The sequence below is a fragment of the Aulonocara sp. 'chitande type north' Nkhata Bay genome, linkage group LG5, assembly GCF_057382095.1.
Source record: "Aulonocara sp. 'chitande type north' Nkhata Bay isolate Kocher_YH1m ecotype deep benthic linkage group LG5, A_spYH_male_GT1.1, whole genome shotgun sequence".
NCBI lineage: Eukaryota > Metazoa > Chordata > Actinopteri > Cichliformes > Cichlidae > Aulonocara > Aulonocara sp. 'chitande type north' Nkhata Bay.
Window position 1 is genome coordinate 31,005,400 of NC_141348.1, and position 7,737 is coordinate 31,013,136.

A 7,737-nucleotide genomic window follows, 5' to 3' on the forward strand; every position below is an offset into this window, starting at 1 on the left:
CACTAACAGTGAGTAATTAGATAACGTGAACGTTATCTTCTCACACCCCCGTTCTCTGTGACCTGCTGGAGCGGGGGGCCGGGAGGAGGAGTTGGCCATCCGACTGCGGTCTGGAGTGTGGGGCCTCCCTGCTGCTGCGGAGTCGGGGCAGTCTGCTTCTCCCCACCGCAGGGAAAAAGGGTAACACCACCTGGGTCTGGGTGCAGTTTCCCCCTCCAGGGGCAAGGGTACCTAGACCCGGTTCTTAGAGTACGCTTGGGGAGTATGATCGTGTGTACAGCGTCTCTTTATGTCTGTCTCCACGTTGGGTGAGTGTTGAGTAATTGCATATGAGAGCATGAGGGTGGGAATGGATGTTTGTATCTGTGTGTGCCTGTATGTCTGTGCCTATACTGTATGTCAGGTTGGGTATCAGACGCCACCTCTCTGGGGACATCTCAGGCCCTCCAAGGTTTGGAGGCCTATCTCCCCCTACTACCACTTCCCCTGCCAGTGGCGGACTCCCTCAGACATCGGTGCGTTGGTGGTTCTTTGTGTCCGGGGGTGGGCGCCCGGGTACACACCGGCTCACTCCTTGGTGGCTGCTTATGGCCTGGAGCCTGGGGCTCACTCGGGCCACTTCCGGGGCGGGGTGCCCTCGGCCTCTCGGCCCGGGGCTCGGTCACTCTGGCACAGCTGGCTGCCGGCGGAGCTCACGGGCGCGTCACTGCAACTCCCCTTGGCTTCTGCTCCGCGGCTGCTGAGTGAGCCCTCATCTGGGACTCTCCTCAGCTCTTTCTGGGACAGTGGCGCGGCTGCCCCTCTGTTGGGCTTCCTTGGTCTCTTGTGTTCTGAGGGCCTCTGGATGTCTGGAGTCTTGATCTCCTCCATACCTGCTTCATGCCCTGGAGGACGGGGCTGTGGCCCCCCCACACCCTCTAGCAGATCATTACATGAAGGAACCTTTAAAAAACAAGCGCGTCCATGCTCACAGGTGTACACACGGGTGCTCACACACACAAACGACACCCTTTTTGGCTCCTACCTCAAAGCACACTGTGTTCTGTTGATGTTATGTGGTGCACAATAATGTTTAATATTTAGTATTTACTGTCATATTCCCATTTATCATCGTGATGTTGTTTATTGTATTGCTCTCGTTTTCTTCTGCTTGTTTTCTTTTTTCTTTCTCAACAGGTGATCCAGGTGATTGATATATGTATTTTTTTTTTATTTTTTTTTGTCTGTTTATTTAGTTGGTTTTTGGGTTTTTTTTTGCCCTTTATCCCCGTCCCTCTTCTCCACTGTTTTTCCCCCCTCTTCCTTTCTCCCTTTTCTTTTCCTCATTCAAGTTGTCCTGTATCTAGCAAGTGAAAAAATAAAAAAATAAATAAAAAAAATAAAAATAAAAAAAAATAAATAAATAAATAAATAAATAAATAAATAAATAAATAAATAAATAAATAAAATAAACAATAAAAGGTGAATCAAATAGACCATTACGGCAAGGCTGGGATGGTCTATTTGGTAAAGTAAATCCGTTGGGCATCTTTCCTCGCCTTTAGACAATAATGCTGATGGCAAAAGAACCAAACGGGACAGGCAGGAAAAAAAAAAAAAAAGATAACGTGAACGTCATTACCCATAATCATGCGAGCACTCCCTGAATCAGGCTTTCAGGAAGTTGACTTCAAAAGAGAAAGTGGTTAGTGAACTTCAAAATAAAAGCATAACAAAACCAAAACTTCCTGTCAGACATTGCGAGTGTGTGCTTCTTAGTGACGGAGATGCTTCCCCAACCCTCACACTGGACCACTCCTTGTATTTCAGATTGCAAAAACACAATCATATGGGGACCAGATTTCACGATAGAGTCAGAATGATACACTTATGATGAGTGTGTTGTACTGTGGTTCACGGTTTGTAGTCAGAATGTGGTTTGGAGTGAATTATGTTCTAACATTTCTTTTCAGTCTGTCATTATTTCCTGCACATTGGAAAATAAAATGGGCACTGCTTTTAGTCTCTAAAGCTTTATTTTTGCCCCCCCCCCCCCCTCTCTCTCTCTCCTTCTCTTTATAAACTCTTTTCATTTGTTTCCTCCCTCGTATTATTTTTCCATGTCTCATCTTCACTCTCTCTCTTTTTTACGATGTGGCAGATCAGAATAAATGACTCAGAATATTTAAGTCACAGAACCACACAAGAAGTAAATACAGCCAGCTACTGTGCAACGCCCACACACACACACACACACACACACACACACACACACACACACACACACACACACACACACACACACTGGGCCTGGTCTGTTCCAGCCTGAATTTAAACACTCCACCCAAAACCTTACTATGTCAAATACTCAGCCTTTGGAATTTTTTTTGTGTCCTCTTTCATAAGTCGCATGTGCACTGCAGATCTGGACTTTTGTAGACATTACACAGAAGAACTTCTTACACTGTCTTCTCAGTCTACGTTAAAGGTCTTCAATGGTCCAAGCAAACACGGAGATCCTGCACCCTTCATGGTATCAGTAGTTTTTGTTGGGTTTTCTCAAGCGGAGTGTACCATGTGTTGAATTTAGAGCATCTCAGTTGAAAGTGACCAACCTGAAACAATCTGAGCCATTCAGAATTTCCAACTTCCCAGTCGGAATGCTTTCAACTCGGAAACTCGGAGCAGCATCACCAACCTGTGTCAACAGTCCAAGGTGGCGTTAGTACACATTACACATAAGTAAGATTGTAAAACTTAGTCTGTACTACTAGTACTACTACTACTATATATTGGCGACTCACTAAATATGCCATACACAGAGCATTGACCAGGCTCTACCTATGAATGTGCTGTAGGGCTATTTTTAAGTGCAAAAAAAAAAAAATCAAACATTGCTCGTTACTGCTTTTGATGCATGATTAGGTCTACCTTGAAGGAGCAAAACAAATCCCATTTATTCTTGCTTATGTTACTTTATCACTGGAAAGGGCTCAACTTAGGAGTGATGTCACTCACAGTTCAGATGCCCGACTTCCAAGGTCGGCAAGGAAGGCAGCATAAGCTGCTCAGTGACAAATGTTAACCAAAGATACCGTGGGAAAAAAGTATCAGAAGCATAAGCTGACCATGTGCGATGTGCATATTTGTGTGAAGAACTGAAGGTTGGTCTGTTGGTCAGTTGTTGGTTGACCAGTCAATTCTCAGGTAAGCAGCTGAAAGAGCTATTACTTCAGACTGCACTATAAACCTGCATGATTCATTCAGAGAAATACACTGTGGTAATCAGCAATCAGATTAAAGATAATCTTAACCCCAATCTTAGCAGGAAAAATATAAACACAAAGCTCCACCTTCTCACTTTTACGTCCCTTTAACTGAATACTGTGAACAGGAAAGCTGAAATAATTACTTGTGTATATTAATGTTGTTTGAGTGACTTATCAGGCTTCCCTTTCTTAAAACGACAAGCCTAATCTGCCGTTGCAGATAAAAAGGCTTTTATGGTATCTTGACCAATCTTGTAGTCACTATCTGATCCACCTGACAGTCACAAAACCACTTGCTCACCTTGACCTACATAGCTGTAAACTAAGCTGCATGTCGATGGTTTAATGTGATATTACACTGACTTACATTTATTTTCTGTACACTTTTTCCATAGTACCAATTACCCTTACCTTCAACCCCCGTCTTTGCCCTAAAATGGAATTTTTAAATCATGGGAGAGTGACAGGTGTGTGAGGGTGAGCATTTTTAAATCATGTTTATTTTTTAGTGATCATAAAGAACATATGTTCACACACATTACAGCTATCCTTACATTACTCTCTTACTCAATATAATGTGATTTTTAAATTAAGTGTACTGTGTTTTTTTCCCCAAAAGTGAATATAGAAGGGATGAGATTACTCAAGGGAGTTTAACACACACACATACACCTACTGGGCACATGTCCACGGATTGCACATGCAGACTGCAACACATGGAATGAGCTCAGATTGCACAACATACAATTGCTGCTGAGCACACTTTGCCCTGGGAAAATGCTTGCATATCTCTACACATGGGAGCGGTCTGGAGATACCGTTGATACGCGAGAGTGACAGGTGTGTGAGGGTGAGCATTTTTAAACAGAAGAAGGACTATGAATTTGCAAGCCAGACGCAGTGGGAATAACATCTCACGCAGGTCATCATAGGGACAAGTATAATTCTCACGTTCTTGTTGATATTTTGCCAGTATTAAAAATTGGACAAATTGTTACTTAAAAAAAAAAAACCTGTACATTTAACAGGAGTTTTACTCATTCTGGCTGATTAGCCCAGTACTACAGTACCGTGCAAAAGTTTTAGGCAGGTGAGGAAAAATGCTGTAAACAAAGAATGCTCTTAAAAATGGAAGTGTTAATCTTTTATTTTCATCAATCAACAAAATACAGTTAATGAATAAAAGAGAAATCTAAACTACATCAATATTTGGTGTGACCATCCTTTGAATTCAAAAGAGCATCTCACTCGATGATGTTGAGATCAGGGCTCTGTAGGGGCCATACCATCACTTCCAGTACTTCTTGTTCTTTTTTATTTTGACGATGGGTTGTATGTTTGGGTCTGTTGTCCTGCTGCAGAATACATTTGGGGCAAATAAACAATCATTAATATTTCTGAAGACATTCTGTTTATAGCATTTTTTCACACCTGCCTAAAACCTTTGCACAGATCACACATCTTTTTGTCTTGCCAGTTTAAGCCTAGCTCACCTAAATGGTTGGGAATGGAGAGTATAGAAGATAGGGAAGAGGAGAAGTAGGAAAAATAAGTGTGGGGCTATACAGGAGGGTTAGTAAAACCTTAAAACCAGTGTAATGCCAGAAAAACAGTGGAACACATGTTCCTCCTTGTTTGTCTAGGGTTGCATATTGTCTAGAACATTTTTTATGATAACAGTTTATGCTAAAACCATAGACTGTAAATAAATGATGGATGTAAAATCTATGACATCACCAATTGATTTCTGGATTCTGTTTTCAAGCATTAAAGTTGTTGAAAAATGTTTTGGGGTTTTTTTGGCCTTAAGAGAGTATTTTTACACAAGAGAGTGAATTGTTAAGCTAATGCTAACAAGGTGCACCTGCTAATACAATAAAATAATCCTCTAGTACACATGTCTGAAACTCAAAGCTTGCAGGCCAAATTTGGCCCGCCATGCCGTTTTATGTGTCCTGCGTGAACTTCTCAATGATTATCTTAAAATAAGTTTATCGTTTGCTGCTTAAAAGCACACAGTGATCATAAACTACATTTCCCACACTGTAAAAACTGTGATTGGGGTTAATTAGAATCTAATAGGAGAGTAATAGTAATTATTACTCAGTAAAAACGTGTATGAGTAGTTTTAATCAAATCTAAGCAAAATTCAACAATTTTGAGATGTTCAGTTATTTAAATTTACACAGTTTTGTTTGGGGTAAATTCAGCAATGGTTTGTTGAGTAGATTTAAAAAAAATGTTTGAGTACTAAAAAAATTTAAGAAATCTAATAGATTTAACTGATGAAAGCATTTTCATTTTAATCATTGTACACTTCCGCCCATAATCCTTTGTGCCACGCTTCATGAGTGGACGTCTCCATTTTGTCAGAGGTAAGACTTCTTAATTTGTTCAAATATAAGACACGGTTTAAACAATAACGTATATCGGTTTTGAGTAAAGGTTTTAAACAGTATGATACGTCGAAATTTTATTAATAATCATCACTGTAATGATAGTATCGTATTTTTACACAAATGGCAGTTAGTGGACTGCTAGCACAAGGTCACTTTCCAAGTCTTCACGACTGTGTTACTGAACAGCTTTAACTAACCACATGTTTTACCGTATTAAAAAATATCAACGGTATATTCCGATGAGTTTTAACGTCTTTCATCCACGTTTAAAAGTTCATGAAAAGGTTTTGCGGTCAGTTGTGAGTGATTTTGTCAGCCACAGTCAGTTTTTCGAACTCCAGTTTCCAATAATGGCGGCCGCTACTAAGTTTTAAAATTACTCTTAGTAATCTTTCTGGGTCACAAAATAAACTTTTAACATATTTTCAGGCGCGAAAGTAGCTGTGTAAACATCAAATATCTGCTCGGTTTATCAAGATATCGCATGTTTGCAAAAGTGCTTCGACGTTTTCGGAGCATCTGCTACCCACCAGCTCGATAGCAAGCCGGGAGCTCGAGGGTCACTGAAGCCGCTGAGAACGGCACAACTCCCGGCACATCACCGCGGGGTTTCGCTACTCAGTTTAAACGTAATGTATAAGTCACTTAGACAACCTAAAAATGTTATTGTTTGGTTTTTTTCAGTGTTTTATTTGTTCGTGAGTAAATCTGTTTGGCTGAGATTAAAGTTATTAGATTAGATTAGATAAAATAAAACTTTATTAATCCCCCGGGTGGGTTCCTCCTTGGTTTTTACACAGCTGACTAAACGTCAAAAATGATAATGTTGCTTTCCTTTCAGGTAATGGAAGATCCCTCAACTTAAATTCACCTGATCAGCATGGGATTGAAGTTGCAGGCTATCATAGCCAAGGTATTTTCCACAGACATTTCAGCTTGGAATTTTATTTAAAGAATTTTTTTGTCAAATTTCATTTGCATGGTGCACAGCTCCACTAATTTGTTTGCATGTTTTTGTCAGTGCAAGAGGACGCCAGGACGTCACTGATATAATTAACAACACAATTATGGGTTTCATGTTTTAATTGTATTTTAAATACATGTCTATTCTTAGTAAAAAAAACAAACAAAAAACAAACAAAAAAACACAAGTACAGGTATTGCTGGGTTTTTGTTTTGTCCCAAGAAGGAAAAACCCTTTCTGACGAACATAAACTAAATTAGATAAAAAAACTAAATGACTAAATTAATGTAATTTACTAAAACGACACATTTAAAGATTGAACCTGTCAAGCATGTTGACAATACCTTTGTGTTGACTGTCAGCACCCAGGCATGTGCATTAACATCAGCTAATTATCGCACATAATGCTCCATGTGATGATAATTTGATATTTAACAGTTTTTTTTAATACTGCCAATTCTCACAGTTTTGTCTTAATAAATGGTCACTTATCTGATGGTAATTTTTGGAATTCTTGCTCATTTTCAGTCACCAAGCAATCCTAGCAATAACATAACCAGAAATCTGGTTATTCAGTGCTTGATGGTGTACCTTGGGGAGTCCATTGATCAACTGATCAAAGAGTACAGTGTAAGTGTTGAAGTAAAAACATTATTCTGTTTTTGTTATTCATATGTGTTTGTCAAGTTTCAAATAATTTGAGGCATTATCATGTTTTATTTGTCATTCAGCTACAGGATGTGTCCAGGAAATATTTCATGTGTGCAACTACAGTCAGAAAACCCATGTGTTTGTTGTTTCAGGATGGTGATGAGGATGGTGTGTCACAAGATCTTTCTGAACAGAGGATGAAAATCTACAAAATCAAGGCTGTTGGATCTGAGGAGGATGACATTGGCATTGTGCTGGAGGGTGTGAGAGTTATGCCTGCTCTGGGCAATTTTCCAAGAGCATGCGCAATGCTGGTTGGATTGACATATGCAGTCGATCTTGCCTATCCCAAAGAGCTAAAATACACCTTGGAAGTATTCCAGAAACTTTTCCTTGAACTGGATTGTGCTAAGCTTTTCTTTGTTTATAGTGTATGTTACTATAAAACATTGGTTTAAAACAACTTTAAAATTTA

The 7,737-nt window shown here is 39.8% G+C and overlaps 1 long non-coding RNA gene across 1 annotated transcript; it reads left to right on the forward strand.

Annotated features, from left to right (window-relative positions):
- The first annotated feature begins 5,263 nt into the window (after nt 1-5,263).
- On the forward strand, nt 5,264-7,242 carry LOC147330991 (uncharacterized). The gene is made up of 3 exons (XR_015129249.1): nt 5,264-5,623; nt 6,489-6,560; nt 7,140-7,242. It is a non-coding gene; the product is annotated as an uncharacterized LOC147330991 (long non-coding RNA).
- Nucleotides 7,243-7,737: the final 495 nt, after the last annotated feature.